A 25,414-nucleotide genomic window follows, 5' to 3' on the forward strand; every position below is an offset into this window, starting at 1 on the left:
TCTCTTCCCACTGAACCACGAAAAGAACCAAAAGATGACAGTTATTGATATGTATGTATGTACATACATACATGCATTCAACCAATGTATCAAATTTGCAAGCATTATGAAAAACAAATAACAAGCAAAAGCATAAACGATATTTATGCTTTGTTGTTGTTGTTGTTTTCTTCAACTATACCCACGACCAACATAAGCAGTGGGAAGAGATCGATCAAACCAAAACAAACTATAATAACTAATGTAACATTAAATGATCGAAAACAAACGAAAAACGAATATAGGTCATAGAACTAAAAGAGAGTAAAGTAAATAAACGAAATGAATTTGAAAGTAAATATTAGGGTGGGGAAACATTAAAGGGATGTAAATAAAATTTAAATAAAGAACAATTAAACGACTAATAAAATAAATAGTGAAGAATAAATAAAATAAAAACAATAAATTAATAAATATATAAATTAAAGTAATATAAATGACATAAAATACGATCTGCCCCAACAAATATATATATAGAAAATTTTATTTCTATAGACAATTCTGTCAGAATTTTATTTCTATAGAAAATTTTGTCAAAATTATTTCTCTAGAAAATTTTGTCGAAATTCCTATAGAAAATTTTGTAAAAATTTAATATATATAGACGATTTTGTTAAAATTTTATTTCTATAAACAATTCTGTCAAAATTTTATTCCTACAGAAAATTTTGTCAAAATTTGATTTCTATAGAAAATTTTGTCAAAATTTTATTTCTATAGAAAATTTGTCAAAATTTTATTTCTATAGAAAATTTTGTCAACATTTTATTTCTATCGAAAATTTTGTCAAAATGTTATTTCTATAGAAAATTTTTTCAAAATTTTATTTCTATAGAAAATTTTGTCAAAATTTTATTTCTATAGAAAATGTTGTCAAAATTTTGTTTCTATAGAAAATTTTTCAAAATTTTATTTCTATAGAAAAAATTGTCAAAATTTTATTTCTATAGTAAACATTTTCAAAATTGTATTTCTATAGATAATTTTATCAATTTTTTTACAATAGAAAATTGTTTCAAAATTTTTTTTTCTACAGAAAATGTTGTCAAAATTTTATTTCTATAGAAATTATTGTCAAAATTTTATTCCTATAGAAAATTTTGTCAAAATTTTATTTCTATAGACAATTCTGTCACAATTTTATTTCTATAGAAACTTTTGTCAAAATTTTATTTCTATAGAAAATTTTGGCAAAATTTTAATTCTATAGAAAATTTTGTCAAAATTATATTTCTATAGAAAATTTTGTCAAAATTTTAATATGTATAGAAAATTTTATTTCAATTCTGTCAAAATTTTATTTCTATAGAAAGTTTTGTCAAATTATTTCTCTAGAAAATTTTGTCGAAATTTCTATAGAAAATTTTGTCAAAAATTAAATATATATAGAAAATGTTGTCAAAATTTTATTTCTATAGAAAATTCTGTCAAAATTTTATATCTATAGACAATTCTGTCAAAATTTTATTCCTATAGAAAATGTTGTCAAAATTTTATTTCTATAGAAAATTTTGTCAAAATTTTATTTCTATAGAACATTTTGTCAAAATTTTATTTCTTTAGAAAATATTGTCAAAATTTTATTTCTATAAAAAATTTTGTCAAAATTTTATTTCTATAGAAAAGTTTGTCAAAATTTATTTTCTGTAGAAATTTTTGTCAAAATTTTAGTTCTGTAGAAAATTTTGTAAAAAATTTATTTCAAAATTTTATTTCTATAGAAAATTTTGTCGAAATTTTAATATGTATAGAAAATTTTATTTCAATTCTGTCAAAATTATTACAATTCTGTCAAAATGTCATTTCTATAGAAAGTTTTGTCAAATTATTTCTCTAGAAAATTTTGTCGAAATTTCTATTGAAAATTTTGTCAAAAATTAAATATATATAGAAAATTTTGTCAAAATTTTATTTCTATAGAAAATTCTGTCAAAATTTTATTCATATAGAAAATGTTGTCAAAATTTTATTTGTATAGAAAATTTTGTCAAAATTTTATTTCTATAAAAATTTTGTCAAAATTTTATTTCTTTAGAAAATATTGTCAAAATTTTATTTCTATAGAAAATTTTGTCAAAATTTTATTTCTTTAGAAAATATTGTCAAAATTTTATTTCTATAAAAAATGTTGTCAAAATTTTATTTCTATAGAAAATTTTGTCAAAATTTATTTTCTGTAGAAATTTTTATCAAAATTTTAGTTCTGTAGAAAATTTTGTAAAAAATTTATTTCAAAATTTTATTTCTATAGAAAATTTTTGAAGAAGAATATTTTGCAAAATCTACCAAAACTACTTAACACTGGACTTCCCCAAGGATCTGTACTGTCTCCATTATTATTTTCCATTTTCACATCTGATTTTAAAACACCATCTTATATTAAAACGGCTTACTATGCGGACGATACGGCTTTAATCACCTCCAGCAAGCTTACGAAAGCCTTACTAAAAAAGATGGAAAAAGGATTAACAGCTTGCAGCAAATACCTTACTAAATGGAAAATAAAAATCAATCCAGCCAAAACCCAGGCAATTATATTCCCTTTTAATAAATCTCCCAAACGTCTGCCCAGACGTTGTCTAAACTTTGGTAATGAGAGAATTACTATATCTGGTAGTGTAAAATATCTAGGCGTCACACTTGATAAAAAACTCACATTTGGCAAACACATTGATGATATCCGCCAAAAGGTGCTCAAAACTATCACTGCTTTATGGTCACTACTTCACAGAAACTCGTATCTCAATCACGAAAATAAAAATCTGCTATTCAAAAGTGTAATTAGACCTTCTATTACATACGCGTGTCCAATTTGGTGCATAGCAGCAAAATCGCACTTGAAAAAGTTGCAAGTTCTTCAAAACAAATGCCTAAAGATGATAAATAATAAGCATTGGAGATACTCTACATCTATACTCCACAACGAAACAGGATACATGAAATTGGAAGAATTTCTTGCCATGCTTAATTCTAATTACATGAACAAAGCAAAATATTCTCCTTATCCGCTGATAAGGTCTTGCTGCGAATAAGACTTTTATTAATACTTCAATCATTAGAATTATCAAATTGGAAGTCGTATGTTTATCGTGGCTATTCCCGCAATATCCCTGTATAGTCATACATATTCCAAAATATTTGAACTGATTATGATAATGTATATAAAGGTTTTATCCTAATTTTCCCTTTAAAAATATATAGATAAATATAGATTGAAACATATTGTTAATATCTCTGATGAATAATCTTATTTGTAGCAATATCTAAAAGATAAAATCTCATCCAAACATTGTAATTATAATGAGAAATGAAGACTAATAAAGACGAATTCAAAAATTGAAATTGAATTGAAAATCTACCAAAAAAATCAAGAATTCTACCAATTTACCAAACAGTTAAAAACCAATTTACCAAAAAATAGAAAATTTAGTCAAAATTTTATTTCTGTAGACAATTCTGTAAAAATTATATTCCTATAGAAAATGTTGTCGAAATTTTATTCGTTTAGAAAATATTGTCAAAATTTTATTTCTATAAAAAATTTTGTCAAAATTTTATTTCTATAGAAAATTTTGTCAAAATTTTATTTCTATAGAAAATTTTGTTAAAATTTTATTTCTATAGAAAAGTTTGTCAAAATTTATTTTCTGTAGAAATTTTTGTGAAAATTTTAGTTCTGTAGAAAATTTTGTAAAAAATTTATTTCAAAATTTTGTTTCTATAGAAAATTTTTGAAGAAGAATATTTTGCAAAATCTACCAAAAAAATCAAGAATTCTACCAATTTACCAAACAGTAAAAAATTTACCATTTTTGGTGCAATTCTACCTACTGTGACAATCGTGAACCCTATCTGAAAAAGGAAATTGGGTTTTAGTTTTCATTTGAAATATTGGGGTCCATTTTTATAATTCGAACAGGCCTCAATAACTCCCCAAATAACATATATATTTTGAGGTCCTACTTAATACAGATTTTGGTGGGTAATTGTCATGGGGCACACATTCATAGAGGTATTCGGACCGGTCAATTGCCAACATTGCTTGAGCGATTTTTCTGTATAGATATTTTTGCTTCTATTCACACATTCGAAGATATTGAAGTATTTATTCGTGAGATACCGATCGAAATATTGCAAAGATTATACTAAAATTGGGCTAAGCGGATGGACCATTGGAAAAGCAGTGGCGGTGAACATTTGTATAAAATAATCTTCAAATCGCCACAAATAAAGGAATACTCTGGGGTACCTCCCACATACTACTTGGTTTTAATTGAGTAGTCGTCGAATATGTGAAAAATAATGATTGTGACAACTGAAAAGAAAATAATTATTCTGTACATATTTCTCAATCGTAGCAGTTTATTAAAAAGAAAATTACATTTTCTTATCAGGTAATTTTATACATACATTTGTCAGAATTGTATGTTTTTTTTATTTTTCCTATAGCTGCTAAAAATCACCCTTTAAAAAACATTTTTTTTTTGTTATTTCCATACAATTTTGAAAAATTGTTTGTCCTATTCAAATTATACTGATTTCTATAAAAATATTTCTCACCTCTAGTAGAATGTGAAAGAGCATCATACTCTACAATTTCATTAACTCCTGGTCTCCAAATGCAATGACCGATGTTCTCTCAGTGTTAGTGCATTCTCAAATTAACCGATCACAATCCTGCACTGTTAATAAACAACACTATGTTCTTCATGGCTACAGTTTTGCCTTACGAGGCAAACGACCACTTAATATCAATCCCTAACCTCTCTAAGGTATACTAAAATTGCAGTGATTGCCAGGTAACCTTAAAATAAACAGAGCACGACTCCTTCATGCCTAGATTTCCAGAATTATCTCAAATGACTTCCATAGTCGAGAAATAAGAAGAAGCATACAAACTCCCTATTCCTACAAATTCCCCAAAGGCTTTTATAATCCATTGAGAGATAAAGGGCGAAGGAGGGAGGAAGGGAGCGAGAGAGTGAATGAATTTGTGTATTTCCATGCTGTTGTTGTTTTTATTGTTCTAAGGCCAAAGCCTTTTAAACCTTTTTCTTATTGCTGACGGAGAGGGGATTGCACAATCAATTGCCTGGTGTATTGCTTAACAATACTCATAAGCCAACATTCAGTCATCATATCCATTGAGAATTTGCTAATACATGTGAATGCGCTCTACTACTCAGAGTAGACTTCCCGTTAACCTTTTGCAATTACAATTATTACATTTGTGGATTTATTCAGAGAATCCTTGGTAGTTCTTAATGTCAAATGAAGAATCAATATCAAAAAAAAAAAGAGAAGAGTAGATAGAGTAAATGGGGAGAAAATCAATCCCTTTAAGCCTTCATACAATTGCAAGAATAGTGCTGGTGTTAAAGGTGGTTTGCCTCTCCGCACATATGATGGAGATGTGTGCTTACATTACCCCCCTCCCCAATCAGCCATGCATGTGGGAGTCGGTGGTGGTATTTCACAGTAACAAGTGTTATCCGTATTCTCTATGTGGATTGATATGGAAACTCATTCAAGCATACTTAGGAGAGGAATTTTATGCTGCATCATAATGTTAATTTGAATCGGAATTAAATTCTTGTGTTAGATTAATCGAACATAATGCACTACTCTTTTGGGGTTCATTTTATTCTCAGGGTTTGCAGAATATGAGGAATTTCAAATTTCAAGATGAATGAGTTTGGGTAATTTTTAACAAATATGTGGGAATAAAAGAGCGTTGTTGTTTAACATTAGGAAGGAGTTTAGTGAAATCAATAATTAGACTGACAGTGAGAGTAATTATATAGGATATTCGGTATTGCACTATTCGTTTGGAACTAATTTTATACTCAAGGTTTGTAGACTTCAAACTAATTCACCTTTACATTTTCCAGGTGAATTAGTTTAGGAAGGAGACAGTGAATTTGATAGACTAATAGTGAGTATAACTATAAAGGGTTGTAGAAAGTCTTTTGGGATTTTGTCAATAGATGTTGTTGAAGTCGTATATCTCCAATGCTTACATTGTCACCCATGTTCGGATATCCACTTCAATTCCACTTCCACTATTCACGTCAAATCCACGAAGATGAACATTTGGTGTTCTTAATTCCACGTTCTTTTTTGAACTTTTCTGTAACCAACTGGGTTGCACAAAGCACCCAAAAATTCACTAAGGCGGAAATCAAAATAAGTGGAATCAATAGACTTATTTTAATTTATTATTTGTTTAATTAAAAATGACGCAGTTTTAATAAAATATAAAACATTTCAAATTTTTTACGCGAGTACTTTTTTAACCGGAAATATACTCATCTTGGACATAATTCAACTTTCACCAAGACTTTCGCTGGTGAATTGATTTCACGACAATTCCGGTGAAAGTGGATTGTAGGACACGAAAATTTTGGAATTGTAAATTCGAAGAAGTTTGAAAAAAAGTTATAAAGATCAGTGAATGTAGAGTGATATTTTCAAGCCACCAATGCCATTTGTAAAGTTAACAAATACGATTCTGTATCAAGTAGTGTACTACAACAATGAGTTGCACGGTTCTGTCCTGGATAGGTTGGGTGCGAAAATGCTCTTCTCTCTAGTAGACCAGTAGTTTAAAAAGACGATGACATTATGGAAAAGATTAAACTAGATCGTCATTCCAATTCAGCAAAGACTGGGAATTTTTGAGTTATGCACCACCTTATAGCCTTGACCTTGCCTCATGGGACTACCATTTGTTTCGGTTGATTCAAATATCCCTCAATGAAGTGAAGTTCTTACAGTCTTTCTCCAAGAAACACACACAAAGTTTTATACTGATGCGATAATATTTCCAGAGGAAAACTAGAGAAACATGATCAACAAACATGGTACATATTTGGTTCAATAAATTTACCATTACAAATATAAAAAAATATGAGTTGAAGTTTAAGTTATGAAGTGATTAAGAAAAATATGAAACTGCAGTATTCTCATCACTTTGGTAAACTTTTTTAATGATTCCATAATGATGATGCTATCCGCCCGAACTTGGGGCCAAAAAACTAATCCATTTACTGATTTTGCTATACACGAAAGTTTTGAAATATAAACGCAGTAATGCTTCCATCATCGATAGCCCTGAAGTTGCTTTGGGTTTCATTCAAAATCTCTTACAAATATAGCAACCAAGCAAGCATCATCATCATCAGCAGCACTGCCATCCATAACATACATCAAGAAAAATCTACAACATTTTTGTGTGGCACAATCAACTATGGCTAGTCATGACTAGACATAAAATGGGGTTTTCATCAAACGTTTGATTTCATTTTTCAATTTGATATGATTTTGCTTGCCACACACCTTGATGGGTTGTTACATCGACCTGTCGTTTCAATGCTCGTTTTTTTCCAAAGTTCGATTAATGGATGTATGTATCTGAAAGGGAAGGTTTTCATATGGATAGATGGATTCACATTTTTTTCTATGGCACTATACATGTGAAGTATAGAGCTTATGAGGGAGGCGCGATATCATGACTTGCTAAATATTACCTTTGGAAAAAATGCTTACTTCTTTCCATTTTTCAATTATTTGCGTGAAATTGCAATTAATGGATTTTTTTTTTCTCCACAACAAGCTAGGATTTTTTTCTTTATTTTCCTAAAAGTGTTGCTAATTGAATTCCCCACACATATGTGTAGCTGCAATATTAATTAACTGAAAACCTTTATCTATAGCATGACACATTCACATTGATGAAGTCTATGTGATATTAAATCTTCTTTGATTTTATTAAATTTTCTTGTATTCTTTTGATCTATGGTATTATTAATAATGTTTTGCATGTTTTGTGTTAAATTTTATTTAACTCTAAGCTAATGAACAGTTTTAATCAAAAGTCAATATAATTATGTTAAATATTTTGATATATGGGTGGTGAAACAGGGCGAATACTTGGTCTGAAATGTTAAAGCCAATAATTTATCTTGAATGATTGTATAACCTTGAATCAAGGTGTGGGAACATCAAATGAGATGATATTAATTATCTTTGAAATATTATATGATTTAAGGAAACCATGTATTTATATAAAAGACAATATATCAATCACTGATTAATTCAGAATTAGCCAAAAAATAATATGTTGATAGAGAACAAGTTTCCAAAAATTTAACGTAGCAAATGAGAAAGAACTATGATTTAAGGCGCAGTTCTGGCTGCCATCGGAGACAGCGGCTGCTGAATCACTGGACGACCTCTAAGTTCAGATGTGAAAAATATGAGGGCGTGCTATAACAATTCAATTATATCCGAGGACATCTTTGTGACATGCCGATCGGATGCCGCCAGCTAAGTAGGCATCCTCTCACAAGGGTACCCTATAGATAGAGGCAGTAAAGGGAGTGATGGAGTGATTGGACTCCTTAACGACTCATATTGACATGGTATTACGAATATGGACTATGGCTGAGTACGCAACAACGAATATGGACTATGATTTAAACTATGGATCAGAATAGAAACAACGAGCCGACAGTTGTGATATTCTTTCACCTGAGTACCTGGGAGTAATATTTTAAGGAAATGACTTTCACAACTGCTCCCGTTCCCCCGGTAAACCCTTAGCAGGGCTTAGAGAACGCTCTGTGTTATGTATCCATTATGTTGGCAATGTAGTTTCTGTTGATACGACATCCAGATTGGTGGCCAACCTGGCTCTGAATAGAAATACCCATAAGGTCTTGTGTCAACCCTTGCGAAGACCTCACCGCTAGCATGGGGACTGCATTATCGGACACAGATAGCGGCTCCAAGTTTCGGACCCATACCGAACGAAAACTCCGACTAGTCAATACTCTAACAATTCAACTAATGAGAGAGTAGGAGATAGGGAGTTAGCATCAATCTTTAGAAGTAGCTTTAGGATAATACGACCCGTCCTAATAGCACTGCACCTGCTAATGAAAGGGAGGCTGGCAAAGATACACCACGAGGGATTTATAGTAGAAAAGAAAGCGAAACTTCCAACAATCCAAAGGAAAACGGAAACTATCCCCAAACGGATGAAACTTTTTCAAATTAAAGCTCGCCAAAACACGTGTTCATTTTGAAAATGAGAAAATCAGAAGAGGACGCCCCAGCTTAGTGTCAGTTAACACTCTGCAAGATGAAGACTGTAATAAGTAGACAATAGAACATTAGTAGGGATATTCAAACGGAGTCTCCGACATAGACGAACTACTTCGTGTTATCGATAACTAACGGAAAACCTGGAAGATGGTGGAGAAAGGGAGGGAAGCCGCTATATCGAGATGAATACATCAGGCAGATACTCCAACACCTCAAACCCCTAAGAACAAACGAAGTGCACCTAGTTCTACAGAGACAAATCCAAGGAAGAACATTAAAAAGAGATGGAATAAAGTGTTTTTACCTATGGGGGTAAATAAAGCTTCGAACATAAAGTTTTCGGGCCCGAAAGCGGAGAACCCGAAGACAAACCACGGCCAAAGGGATCAAGTGACGGACACGGCGATGCAGAAGTTTTGAGAAGTTTGACGGATAATGTGAATCCAAAGGAAGCAGAGGTGGCAGTTCAAGCCCTTCGGAAGACTAATGTTGGCTCCATTACCTTAGTGATGTGAAAGGTGGAGATAAAAAAACGAGATAATCACGCGCACACTGAATGATAGGGCCATTGTACAGACCATCCAGACTAATGCCACAATAGAGTTTCAAGACCTGTATGCACTCATGACAGAAGAAGAAGTAAGAGAGTCTATTAAGAAAATTACAAAGGGTTCCAACGAGAACATGACTGTACGATTTACGGCGACAAACTTCAAAACAGCCACCGTGGTGCAATGGTTAGCATGCCAGCCTTACATACACAAGTTCGTGGGTTCGATTCCTGCTTCGACCGAACACCAAGAAGTTTTTCAGCGGCGGATTATCCCACCTCAGTAATGCTGATGACATTTATGAGTGTTTCAAAGCTTCTGTAAGTGGTTTCATTGCAATGTGGAACGCCGTTCGGACTCGGCTATAAGAAAAGAGGTACATTGTCATTGAGCTTAACATGGAATCGGGCAGCACTCAGTGATAAGAGAGAAGTTCACCATTGTGGTAACACAATGGACTGAATAGTCGAAGTGAGCCTAATACATCGGGCTGTCACCTAACCTAACCTAACTTCAAAACAAAAGAAGAACTTTTTCTCATTCCAGGCAGGCGATGCAACTATGCTTCTTAAGGAGACAAGGATTTTAAAAGGATAGACCAACAGTCCTATGAAGTACAAATAGGACGTCAAATGCTGTTTTTGTTGTTACAATTTGATATACTCATTGGAATTACAAGAAGATGAGCGCAATTGATCTCATTAGATTATTGCAAAAAATATATCAGAAAATACCATTGAAAATATCACTGAAAAAAAGCAATCATACAATGGGCCTATAAAAGCCATTTTCATATGAATATGGAGATGATAGTATTCTCAATTACGAGTACATTTTATATTTTACTTTTCAATTAAAAATAGGATTATTTTTTTTAATCAAGTTAGTTTTCAGTTTTTTTTCTTCTTTGCAATAAAATTTATCCTCTTTGGTTTGTTTACAAATCATCGATTTAGTAGACATGAAAATCGATAATGTTTTATTGCTTGTGACATTTGCCCTACCCCTATAGAAAAGATCTTAAGTTTTATTTTCTATGAAATTGTTGGAGATAAAAATGACAGATTATATATTTTATGGTTCAAGTGAATTCTGAACAGGCTATGTTTTATGACTTTAGTAGAAAATTGCTTATTTGATGTTTAAGAAGATTCTTTTTTGGGGAAAAAAATAAACAAAGAATTTTTATGGAATAAAACATTGAATTATTATCTATGAAAAAATTGATTTTATGGTTATTTCAACACATTCACATTCTTGATGACATTTTGAATTGTCTTCCATAGCGAAGGAAGATATGGTTTTATATAGTTTTAGATGGAAATGGTTGCTGAAGATGACAATTTCATAATTGTTTTGTAGTTGAAAAAAATCATTTTGTTATAATTGAATCCTCTGGAGAATTAATTAAACGTATGGAAAACTATTTCATTTAAAAACAATAACAACTACCTACCCGCCTTGAGCTTGAGATTTTTTCTTTCAAGTGTTCATAACTTTGAATTTTTCCCCAATCTCTGGTTTCAATATTCAATACGAATTAAATGGAAATATCCCCAATGAGCAAAGTTTCTAGCATATATGTTAAAATGAGCCAGAGTGTGTATGCGTAGGCTTGTAGGAAAGAAAGAGAGAGAGAGTTGAAGACACTCGATTTGTATGCAGTCTCCCATCATGATTGCAGATTCATTAACGGCATCATTCTATGGATATGGAGTATTTATTATTCCTATGGAGCACTTAGCACTTCATAAAAGTGACAATGACAAAGTTTTTCTCAGATTTATCAGCATTGGCGGGTAAAGAGGAATACAAATGGCATAACCATGCTGTTGCTAAATGCACATCTCACACATACACACATGAGTAAACCAAGCCAGTTGCTCATTGCAGTATGCCATATAGAAGAGAAAAGCAGATGATGCAGTACATTAAAAACAATCTCTATTAACAAAGACATAAAAATTTGTAGTAAAAATAAAATTTATTTTCCCCCCTTAAGAATAAATAGGAATTGACGGGCCATACCAATAAGGATGAGTTAGTGAGAGAGTAGTTGGAGAAGAATAATGACAGTGTCACATACAAATTTATTTAGCTCAAATATCTGGAGTACATATTATGACAAACAATTCTCCTTGCGAGGTTTATGTATGAACCAGTGAACCATTCTAGGAGAACAGCACTCATAGATATTCTATTCTAATAAGGAATCTCTTAAAATTTTTTCTCCTAATGGCTCCAAATTTAACCAGCAGATGTTTCCGTGTTTTTGTTGCCAGAGGGAAAAATAGACTTCGAAATAATTATAGGAAAATTCGTTATAGTTTTTTTTATTACACTTTTGTTTGTATAATTTATTATGTTTCAAAATTTGATATATTTCGAAACGAAAATCTAGGAGGGGAGTGGGAGCTGTCAAATAATTTCATTGGGAAAAATAATTGCTTTTGACACATGAATGTGGTGAGAATTTTCACTTTTTTGTTTATTTTCATTTTTCATAGTTGATAAAACCATAAGTAAATATGTGATACATTTTTAATTGGAAATTGATTGAGATTATTTGAAATATAAACAAATAAAAATTGAATTTTTATCAAACTTTTGTTTATATACTATATTGTAGGAAAGGCAAATGAAATGGTGTCAGGTTTATAAAATCAATGCTCATTGATGCATGAAATTAGATAACAATGTTGAATCGAAATAAATAAGTGAAATATGCATATAGTTTGATATGAATTGAATAATGTCTATAGCATGTTGTGAAATTTTGAAATATTTGTGTATACACGGGGAAAAAATAGACATTAAAATTGGACCTAGAGACCTAGAGATTGTAAAGGTAGATAGCACACTCAACCAATGCCCAAAGAATCGGGGAATTTTTCCTGAAATAAAATCTACTTCGGATTTGATTCAGAAATTGTTTGTCTCTATATAAAAAAAAATTATAGAAATAAAATTTTGACAAAATTTTCTATAGAAATATAATTTTGACAAAATTTTCAGCAGAAATAAAATTTTGACAAAATTTTCTATAGAAATAAAAATTTGACAAAATTTTCTATAGAAATAAAATTTTGACAAAATTTTCTATAGAAATAAAATTTTGACAAAATCTTCTATAGAAATAAAATTTGAACACAATTTTCTATAGAAATAAAATTTTGATAAAATTTTCTATAGAAATAAAATGTGGATAAATTTTTTATGGAAATAAAATTTGGACAAAATTTTCTATAGAAACAAAATTTTGCTAAAACTTTCTACAGAAATAAAATTGGATAAAATCTTCTATAGAAACAAAATTTTGACAAAATTTTCTACATAAATAAAATTTTGAGAAATTTTTTGACAAAATTTTCTATAGAAATTTTGACAAAATTTTCTATAGAAATAAAAATTTGACAAAATTTTCTATAGAAATAAAATTTTGACAAAATTTTCTATAGAAATAAAATTTTGACAAAATCTTCTATAGAAATAAAATTTGAACACAATTTTCTATAGAAATAAAATTTTGATAAAATTTTCTATAGAAATAAAATGTGGATAAATTTTTTATGGAAATAAAATTTGGACAAAATTTTCTATAGAAACAAAATTTTGCTAAAACTTTCTACAGAAATAAAATTGGATAAAATCTTCTATAGAAACAAAATTTTGACAAAATTTTCTACATAAATAAAATTTTGAGAAATTTTTCTATAGAAATAAAATTTCGACAAAAAGTTCTATAAAAATAAAATTTGTACAAAATTTCCTATAGAAATGAAATTTTGACAAAATTTTCTATACAAATAAAATTTTGACAAAATTTTCTATATAAAATATTGACAAAACTTTCTATAGAAATAAAATTTTCAATAAAAATAAAATTTTGATACAATTTTCTATAGAAATAAAATTTTGACAAAATTTTCTATAGAAATAAAATTTTGACAAAATTTTCTATAGAAATAAAATTTTGACATTTTCTATAGAAATAAAACTTTGACATTTTCTATAGAAATAAAATTTGAGCACAATTTTCTATAGAAATAAATTTTTGACATTTTGTATAGAAATAAAATTTGAACACAATTTTCTATAGAAATAAAATTTAAACACAATTTTCTATAGAAATAAATTTTTGACATTTTCTATAGAAATAAAATTTGGATAATTTTTTTACGGAAATAAAATTTGGACAACATTTTCTATAGAAACAAAATTTTGACAAAATTTTTTATAGAAATAAAATTTTGACAAAATTTTCTAAAGAAATACAATTTTGATAAAACTTTCTACAGAAATAAAATTGGATAAATTTTTCTATAGAAACAAAATTTTGACAAAATTTTCTACATAAATAAAATTTTGACAAAATTTTCTACAATAAAATTTTGACAAATTTTTCTATAGAAATAAAATTTCGACAAAAAGTTCTATAAAAATAAAATTTTTACAAAATTTCCTATAGAAATGAAATTTTGACAAAGTTTTCTATATAAAATATTGACAAAACTTTCTATAGAAATAAAATTTTCAATAAAAATAAAATCTTGATACAATTTTCTATAGAAATAAAATTTTGACAATATTTTCTATAGAAATAAAATTTTGCCAAAATTTTCTATAGAAATAAAATTTTGACAAAATTTTCTATAGAAATAAAATTTTGACAAAATTTTCTATAGAAATAAAATTTTGACAAAATTTTCTATAGAAATAAAATTTTGACAAAATTTTCTATAGAAATAAAATTTTGACATTTTCTATAGAAATAAAATTTGAACACAATTTTCTATAGAAATAAATGTTTGACATTTTGTATAGAAATAAAATTTGAACACAATTTTCTATAGAAATAAAATTTGAACACAATTTTCTATAGAAATAAATATTTGACATTTTCTATAGAAATAAAATTTGAACACAATTTTCTATAGAAATAAAATTTTGACCAAATATTTTACTGAAATAAAATTTTGACAAAATTTTCTATAGAAATAAAATTTTGTAAAAATTTTCTATAGCAATAAAATTTTGACAAAATTTTCTATAGAAATAAAATTTTGACAAAATTTTCTATAGAAATAAAATTTAGACAAATTTTTTATGGAAATAAAATTTGGACAAAATTTTCTATAGAAACAAAATTTTGACAAAATTTTCTACAGAAATAAAATTTTGACAAATTTTTCTATAGAACCAAATTTTGACAAAATTTTCTATAGAAATAAAATTTTGACAAATTTTTCTATAGAAATAAAATTTCAACAAAAATTTCTATAAAAATAAAATTTTTACAAAATTTCCTATAGAAATAAAATTTTTACAACATTTTCTATAGAAATAAAATTTTGACAAAATATTCTATAGAAATAAAATTTTGACAAAATTTTCTATGGAAATACTATTTTGACAAAACTTTCTATAGAAATAAAATGTTGACAAAATTTTCTATAGAAGTAAAATTTTGACCAAATTTTTTTTTTGGAAATAAAATTTTTACCAAATTTTTTTTTTGAAATAAAATTTTGACCAAATTTTTTTTCCAGATAAAACTCTCTCTATTATGGAAATAAAATTTGCACAAAATTTTCTATAAAAACAAAATTTTCTACAGAAATAAAATTTTGACAAATTTTTCTATAGAAATAAAATTCGACAAAAATGTCTATAAAAATAAAATTTTTACAAAATTTCCTATAAAAATAAAATTTTAGCAAAATTTTCTATAGAAATAAAATTTTGGCAAAATTTTCTATAGAAATACAATTTTGGAAAAATTTTCTATACAAATAAAATTTTGACAAAATTTTCTATACAAATAAAATCTTGACAAAATTTTCTATTGAAATAAAATTTGCTAAAACTCCAATTTTGACAAAATTTTCTATAGAAATAAAATTTGGACAATTTTTTTTATGGAAATAAAATTTTGACAAAATTTTCTATAGAAATAAAGTTTTGACAAAAATTTCTATAGAAATAAAATTTTGACAAAATTTCCTATAGAAATAAAATTTTTACAGAATTTTCTATAGAAATAAAATTTTTACATTTTCTATAGAAATAAAATTTGAACACAATTTTCTATAGAAATAAAATTTTGACAACATTTTCTATAGAAATAAAATTTGAACACAATTTTCTATAGAAAAACAATTTTGACCAAATATAAATTTTTTTAAAAATTTTCTATAGCAATAAAATTTTAACAAAATTTTCTATAGAAATAAAATTTTGACAAAATTTTCTATAGAAATCAAATCTTGACAAAATTTTCCAAAGAAATAAAATTTTCTAAAGGTACAATTTTGTAAAAATTTTCTATGGAAATAAAATTTGGAAAAATTTTTTTATGGAAATAAAATTTGGACAAAATTTTCTATAGAAACAAAATTTTGACAAAATTTTCTACAGAAATAAAATTTTTACAAAATTTCCCATAGAAATAAAATTTTGACAAAATATTCTATAGAAATAAAATTTTGACAAAACTTTCTATAGAAATAAAATTTTCTATAAAAATAAAATTTTAACGACATTTTTTCTAGAAATAAAGTTTTGATAAAACTCTCTATATAAAAAAAAAATTTGAGACAAATTTCTATAGAAATAAAATGTTGACACAAGTTTCTACAGAAATAAAATTTTGTCAAAAGTATCTATAGAAATAAAATTTCGACAAAATTTTCTATAGAAATAAAGTTTTGACAAAATTTTCTTTGAAATTAAATTTTGACAAATTTTCCTATATTAATAAAGATTTTTTTTGTTCGGTAGATTATTTTTGGCTCTGGTGAGGACCGTGTATACAATACAAAAAGCTAAAGTTCATCTCGTGCCATAAATTAAAAACGAAGCGACCCAATTTAAATTCATTTGTGTGAATTTTTAATTTGACCACTAAGGTATTAACACTTTAAACTGTTAACCCCAGTGAATTATTTCTCCTCTATATAAATCACTTTTTCTGAATGTCTGAATGTTAATCTAATGTTAAGACCTCTACCAAAATTAAAAAAAAATGGGCCATCACAACTTCCTCACGATTAGTAAATTCCTAATGCAAAGAATTAAGAACTAAAAACTTTTAATCCATGCCCTAGACTCACAAGCGGCACAAGAATGAGGGAATGGAAAAGAAAATAAACCACTCAACTTAATGACCCACTAAAATTTACAATTTAAAGTAGTGAACTTATTTTAGAGTTTTTTCTCTTTGCCATTATCTTTCCATACGAAATTTGTTTTTGGTGGTGAAAAGGCAAAAGGCCAAAGAGGAGATTTTCTTAATTTTGCCCTTAAAACTAAGCACATAATACACAAACCATAAATGTTGAAATGCCTGTCCAGGCACACTCCCTATTCTAAATACCTAAGACGTGCCAGGGATATTCCATATACCATGCAACTAAGAACATGACGTTATTTCGGTGTTCTATGTGGTTTTTATGGCCAAAGATCACAATCTCCTATATCCATTCACTGACTTTTCCATCTCCACCCATCTCCCAAACGCCCTTATGGGGGGAAAAACAGACGACGTTAATAAAATGAGAAAATCTAGAACAGAGTAATAAATCATAGAGCCCAAAAACACACTATGCCCCAATCATGATCATTTTCCATAGGGGTATAAAGGAAGTCAGTCAATCTAACAGCTTCCATCTCCGGTCCTTAGAAAAATGTTTTTATGCTTGTGTGTATTTTTTTGGCAGGGGAAATTTTTATTTTCGTTTTTTTTTCTCTGGGTTTTTATTTTTGTTTTTTTAGAAATTGTGGCTGTTTTGTCCAATGGTGTAAAGAATTTCACACCCATACAAATAAACAAAAAAAAATAAATAAAAGCAAATGTCCAAACAAACATGGCAATAATTAGTAAATGGGACTCAATGAACACCACACACAGACAATAGGTAATGAACTGATGACGATAATGGTCACAAGGGAAGGTCATCAAATAGACACCATTCAGATACACCCCAAAAAATTAAATTAATTGAATTAAAATAATTGAATCTACAGTTCAGAGGTGACATAGTTGTATAAAAAATTTATTTGAAAAAAAAATACCGAGAATTTGTGCAATCAAATTTAAGTATAAAGGTGGCTATCACAGAAACTTGTTACTTTGTGGAAATTTTATTTAATTTTGAGTTCAAAGACATTTTTCTGAAGATATATGGTCGCAGAAATTGTCATAAATTTTTTCGTTTTATTTTTTGTTTGAGAAAAGAAAATCTATTATAATTAGAGACCATATACAGATACCAATTATACCATGTTACATCTATTGTCCTTAGATATATCGCTGAAGACTAAATTATGGCTGATAAAGCGGACACAAGTTTTTTTCCCAACTTACATGGACTCTACCAAAAAGCAATGTAGCTAAGTACTTATCTACATATGACTTCTCAACGACTTTCTCTTCTGTCATATGAACCTACCTACATTTTTCTCTCAGTATAGTTGTTAATATCTCTTTCAGTGATTCTCATTTGGTTTTTTTCTTCCTTATAGGAAAAACAATTTTTCCGGTTTCATTTTTATGGTGTTTTGCTTAGCCACAACAATAACAAACAAACAAACAAATCTTTTATGATTATATACAAACATTGAAAGAACTCTGCAAGGTACTGCACTATATACATATAGAGTAATGACATAATAAAACCACATGAAACGAAAATAAACAAAATTAAAAAGTTTTGTTTTCATTTGTTCACAAGTACAGCTAAGAATGCCCCTGCATTTACTTTATATCAATACCTGTTCGTCTAACTCTTCCCACAGACAGACGGACAAACCAATAGACATTGTAGAACAAAAGGTGTGAAGTTTTGCTTTCAAAGGTAACTTTGTATTTCCACTTCACATGATTCTCATAGCAACCAATTCCATTGTGTCGATTCGTCTCATTGTCATCACCACCCCACTACGCTTCATCAGATATTGGCTTCTTTTACTGATGCCGTTGAGTTGCATTGAAGAATTGATTACAGCAAAAGAAATGAAGTAATTGAAAATTGAAGAAAATCCGGACAGACAAACAGACAAATGGATAGGTTTCCTGCAAGTGCTTAGTTTTCGCGGTGTCACTACACAAAGGCTACGAAGAAGATGATGACGAATAAATGCTAAATCAATTGGAAATTGAAACAGGATGATAGGGCTTAGAGAAATTTGTTTGATGACATTTTTCAGCACAAGAAAACAAACGAGAAATTGAAAGGTATTGAAAAGATCGAACTTGTATGATATGAGGAAGGAAGGAAGTCTCTGTGCTGGATTGAAGCATAGATATAGAGAAAGAGAGAGAGAAAAAAGTCTAAGAGACATGTGGTTTAAACTTAAGTATATGTAAGGTGGGAGAGAGAGAGGAGAACAAGTTAGTAATGCACTGAAATAAATGAGTGCTTTTAAGGTGATTTGTTCAGTTAAAGAGGCGTTAAAATCAAAACTGTTATGAGGAGAGAAGAATGTTTCTGGGTTGGATCATAGACCTTATAATACATAGATGAGCCATGGGTGTCAAACCATGTTTGACAGTTCCGAAGATTAAGAATAAACGAGAAAAATAAGAGCACGCTTACAATCTCTTTCGTTTTCCTTTTTGTAGTTTGCCAATTTTACACAAAATTAGAACGTTTATGATGCAACAGAGGATTTATAAATAAATTAATATATTAAAAGTTCATATTTGAAAAAAAAAAATTGTGACCAAAACCGCGAAAATACGAAATTTAATTTTGAGCAGCATTGCACGCAAAAGCAAATGCGCGAAAATTAATGTTTGGGACTGACTCTTTCAAAAAAAATCAAAACGAAATGTCAGAAAATTTATTTTTTGAACTGACACATTTTTTTTAAGAGAATAGTGGATCATATATGTATTATAAGGTCTAAGGGTTGGATTGAGTCATTAACAGAGAAACAGTCGAATATTTCTCCTAGAGATATGTGGTTTTAAACCCAAGTATATGTAAGGAGAGAAAGAGAGAGTGAGGACAAAGAACAAACTGGTTTTGATTATTGTATTATAGCGTGAAGGGGAGTGATCGAAAGTAAAAATTTATGAATAAAAGACATTATTGTTATTTAAATTAATTATTTTTATTAAGCGTGAAAAATGTATATTTTAGAGGGGTTACCTTTTATATTTCGGAATTAAAGAATAATAATAAATATTAATTATCGAAAATCGATTTATTGGTTTTCAAAATATTCCCCCATTAAGATTTATACACTTAGCATGCGTTTGATTGTTGTACCTCAAAAACATGCATTCTGAACGGACCGCTTTTTTAGATGCCGAAAAATGTTGACCTCTCATTTCACTTCAATAAACAGAAGCAATTCGGTATTAAGTCAGGACGGCGGGTGACTCATCAAATCGACAGTTTGAGTGCTTCAAAATGCAGTTGTTTGACCTGTTGGTTTTCCTGATTTCGTGGAAGACAACTGGCAAACAAATGGTTGTGTACCGCTCAGATTTTACTGTTCTGCCTGATACGATTGCACCATGTCCAGATTTTCCGGTAAAACAGGTGATTATTTGCTTGGTACTGCTTCGTGCGCGAGCAACTTCTGTTGGATTTGGCTCATCTTGAAATACCCATACAGTCGCCTGCTGTTTACTTTCGGGCTCATACGAGTAAATTCTCGAATCATAACGTGCCACGTTGTCATAGACGTTTTTCGAAACACCGAGATCGTATTTTTGGATCATTCGACCAATCGACACGAGCCTTTTTTCAGCGATTGTCAAATTGTGTTGGATTCAACCAACATTTGAATGTAGGTATGCTGATCCAATATAGAATGTATGCTGGTGTCACTGATGCCTAAGGTTGTCTCAATCTCATGATAATCTCCCGATATCAATTGCCGCCCAACATCAATGGTTTCCGGAACAACAACTAATTTTGAACGACCTTTGAGAAATTCGTCTTGGAATCAACAACGACTTCGGCTGAATTCACCATACCATCGATATGTTAGACACTGGTCCTTGACGGAGCTTCATCGCCAACAATTTAATTAAGCTACTCGATGCACTGTTGTTGAGTTCCAACAACAAAATGATCTCACGAAAATGTTAATGATTTATATCCAATTTATTTTTGTTTGGGCGAGATGAATCTGTGGTGTAAACAACGCAAATAGCGCTCGTATACAGAAAAAAAAATGTCCAGCAAAATTTTTCCAATTAAAATTGTAATTGAATTTAAAACAAAAAATGTTTAATTAAAAATTTAATTGGTTAAAGAAATTTTTTAATTGAAACAAAAATCAATCACATAATTTAATTGTATCAATTATTTTTTTTTAAACACTAATTTATTTATTATTTTTTTTTCGTTTTCATAATTCTACAATTTTACCATTTATGTTGTATTGAATTTAATGGGTTAACAACTGTTGTTTTTTGTTTTGTTTTTCACTCTCACTACTCATGTAGTTGATTAAAAAATATTTTCTCATTACATTGAGGGCAATCATATATTAATTCAGTTTATATTGCAAAGATACCGTACCCTGTATATCCTCATGGATTTTCTACATCTAGTTTTGGAATTGATGTGGCTGCAGTTTTTCTCTTTTTTTTTTTACAAAAAAAAAAAAAAAATCCAATAAATTTCAATATTTCGAAAATAGCTCGCCAAAGTAATAAAGTACAATTATCCAGGCCTTAAGATCTCTAGGCAAGGAGGCATTGAATTTGTACGATTCACTGGGTATCAGAGCTGCATTGTCTCTCGTTTCCAAGTAATGTTTTGTGTGTAGGTTAACATGACAAAGTGGCGAAAGATAGAGAACATGCAGCCGTCTTCAAACCTAAGACAAAAAAGTGACCATAAATTAAAAAGCAATAAAACTTTCAAGACAAATGCCAACTTTAAAATAAAATCACTAGAAGGAGAATCTTACAGGCTCACGGCATGGAACACACACACACGTACACAACTCAAAGGCCCATCAAACACCATAATAATTTCCCTTTTTCACCGAAAATGAAATGTAAAAAAAAAATAATACAAGTAAGGCAACAAGCAATGAATCTTTTGCACGAGGTAATTGTAGACACATCATCAGGCACACCGGCGACACTAGACACATGCACCGCTGAGGTACATATATCACCAAATATATATGTATGTATATATGGTATGTACACCAGTGAGTAAGTAGCTTGGGGAAAGAAACCAGAGCGCGTAATATTATCAACCAGAAAATCGTTGTGCTGCAAATGAATGCGGCTGGATATGCCGCTAATGATGAGCATCACCGTCGACGTTGTCATAGTCATTGCCGCCTCTGCTGTCTACCAACCTGCTTGTATCACCAGCATCATTATTTAACCATATTCTTTGAATGTGTGTGTGACTGTGTGCTGATGTGTTTTTGTGTGTGAACTCCAGACTCTCCGGGTTCTATAGTTTCAACACAGAGGTCGAGACGTGTTCTCTTCTGCTATGGGTAAAGGTTGAATTAAAGGTTGATTGCCTGCTATCTGCCACTATATTCGTTGCGTTTGCTGTGATTGTGGGTTCTCAAAAAAAAAAAAAATCAACAAAAAAATTACAGAGGCTCGAGCATAGCGCACGTTCGCTGAACTCAACCAATGTCAGAAGAATGCAACTGTGGTACGCCATCATCACATCGCACATTCATACCAATTGCACATGGTTTGGTTATGTTTGCTTGCCTACTTGCTGCATCATTTGGGATGGAGGGATTGCATTGCAACATGCCACAAGAAATTCTATACAATTTCAACCACTCCAATTTACAAAAGTTGGCGTTTTCCAATGCCTGTAATTCCAGTGTCTGTCGGTTTGAGTTTTTGTTATTTAATTTAATTTTATTTGTTGCGAATATTGAAATGGGTAATGGTAACATAAGAAACTCAAACTTATTTAAAACAAACAAAGATAAATTAAACAAAATTTTAATGCAATTACATTAATCTTAACAAAAATTAATTATGAAAAAAGTTAATAATGTAATATTTTTTAGTTTTCTAATTAAATAATCATTTTGTAAATTCAAATCTGCTGTCATAACATATCATTAAATAAATTATAAAAATTTAAATAATAAAGAACATTATTAAATTTAAAAATAAAATAAATTAATAGGAAAAAAATTATATATAAAATAAATTAAGTTGCATTAGATTAAATATGATTCATTTAGAACATAGTCAATTTCCATAACCTAAATAAAAAAATATAATACAACTAATTTATTGCATTTAACTTAATTTAATTTATTTTTACGAAGTATTAAACTGTATTACAACAATGAATTCAATTAAAAAATGTTTATTTCAAGTGAAAAATTAAATACAAAAAAATCCTAATTTAATATTAATCAAACAAAATTTATGTAAAATAAGGCAATTTCAATTTAAATAAAATAAATAAAATTTTGTTGAATTTATAATAATTTTTCCTAAAATAAAATTAAGAATGCAATCAAATCGAATTTTGTAAAATAAAATGAGTTTAAATTAAATTTAATTGACAAATTTTAATTTAATATAATTTAGTTAAATTTATTTGAATTCAATTATATTAAATAAAACAATATATAATAATTTAATATAATTTTGCTTAATTAAATTAAGGTAGAACAAAGAGAAAAATATTTTTTTAATAAATTAACTTACATTACAATTAAAACAGACTATGTGAAATGGAACGAACGAGTTAGTTTAATTTAGAATTATTACTTAAATTTTCTATAATACTTTTTGGTAAAATAAAATTAAGAAGAAAATAAAATTTAATTTTGTTTCTCTGGATGTATGACCCTCTTTAACATTCAAATATATCATATGGATATGTTATATGGTTACGTTTAACTAAACTAGAACTTGTGTGTGCCCGTGTATGGGTGTGTGTGTTTGGTTCGAAGCGAGCATTTGTTGTCTTTGGTTAGGTTGAGGTTCATTGGAGATTTTGTTTTTCCATAAAAATGCATAAATCTCAGATGTAATGAAAAACCAGCGGCACAAGTTATGTATCGTTTTCTAGTCTCCTGTGCTCTCTCTCTCTCCCACTCTCCCTCACACTCACTGTCTCTAACATTTTTCCCACTCAAACACTACTGGCTCTATAGTAGATTGCTTTCATATCTAGATGCAATTTACCAAAGAATAGTAGCAGAAGCTTGATTCTTGTTTGTTTTATGATTATTCTTTTGTTTCATCCATAAATATTTAATGAAAATTATAAAAGAGTTATTGTGTCACGCTTAATGACGTTGACATAGGAATACAGACAACACAAAATAACATAACAAACGAGACCAGAGACATTATCGAGGGAAAACAGACAAACCGACGGCTGATAGACATACAGACAGACAGAGGCACTTATGTTTGAATGAAAGTTAAAAGAAATTTCTAAAAGAGACCGGGGGAAAAAACAAAATGTTTTGTAACACACCTAGTATATTTACTTTTAATCACAATCTTCATCAAAGGGTTACCTAGAATCCAATAAATGCTGTATTTTTTTGTTTTTGACTTGACACAGACACAATGAACATTTAAATAACTCCAGTCGCTGTTGATAAAATATTCAAACAAGTTTGCTTGTTTAGAATTAAGCGATTTAATATGAAATTAAATGATATGAAATGTCGTCTGGAAAAAAATTCAATCGAATTTAAAAATTAATGGAAATCTAGAAACTACAAATACAAAAAAAAAAGAGAAATCTTCTTTAATTTCTTGGTAGCTTGTAGCATTTTCCAGAATATTACTTGATACAAAATATATGGTGACTAAAATAAAAAACAATGTCATACTGTTAAATGTATATGAAACTCCCACAATCAATTTATTGTTGTTTCCAATTAGTGAAATGTGTTAGAGATTATTAGGGAAAAAATATTTATTCATTTATAAGTTTTCGGGGAAAAGAAAATAAGGTATAATTTAAACCTTTATTTAATGGCTTTATTTGTTGGACGCTTGTGTCAAGACTTTTCGCTACCAAACAGAAAAAAAATCACCAATACATTTTCAATTACAAAAGTAATTCAAATTGAAAAAATATTCAATTCAATTCATTCATAATAATAATAATTCACATAAATTAACGCAACTATTTTTTAAAATTTTTTATTGGAGAAATTATTTGTATAAAATTTTTTGAAAATTTTATCTGTATACTCTTGTATGGGGCTTGTAATTGCTCTACTTGGCCACCTTGACCAAAACCAATGGTATAGCAAGAGTCGTGGGAAGTTACATGGATTGTACATTATAGATATTTGAGAGCAAGATAGTGACATATCATTTAATAAATGAGAACAAGTATGTACGGCCGTAAGTTCGGCCAGGCCGAATCCTATGTACACTCCACTATGGATTGCGTAGAAACTTCTACGAAAGACTGTCATCCACAATCGTATTACTTGGGTTGCGGTATCTTAAAACTTCTTAACATCGTTTTCTAAATTGTGAGTTAGTCCATACGTGGTAGGGAGCCAGAATTAAAATATGGGGGTCGCTTATATGGGGGCTATATACAATTATGAACTTGATATGGACCAATTTTTTGTGATTGCACTAGTAGAAAAAGTTTCGTTATATTAACGAAATGTGTCGTTAAAAGTCAGCCAATGAAACAAATTCGTTCATACAACGAAATTTTTCGTTATTATAACGAATTTTCTGTCAACCAACGTAACGTTTC

General features: G+C 29.0%; 1 protein-coding gene across 1 annotated transcript in view; it reads right to left on the reverse strand.

Moving 5' to 3' along the window:
* The window catches only part of Ten-a (Teneurin-a transmembrane protein), a 610,089-nt gene that overhangs the window by 485,776 nt on the left and 98,899 nt on the right, over positions 1–25,414 (reverse strand). The window lies entirely within an intron of this gene.

Source organism: Haematobia irritans, chromosome 3 (genome assembly GCF_050003625.1).
Source record: "Haematobia irritans isolate KBUSLIRL chromosome 3, ASM5000362v1, whole genome shotgun sequence".
Taxonomy (NCBI): domain Eukaryota; kingdom Metazoa; phylum Arthropoda; class Insecta; order Diptera; family Muscidae; genus Haematobia; species Haematobia irritans.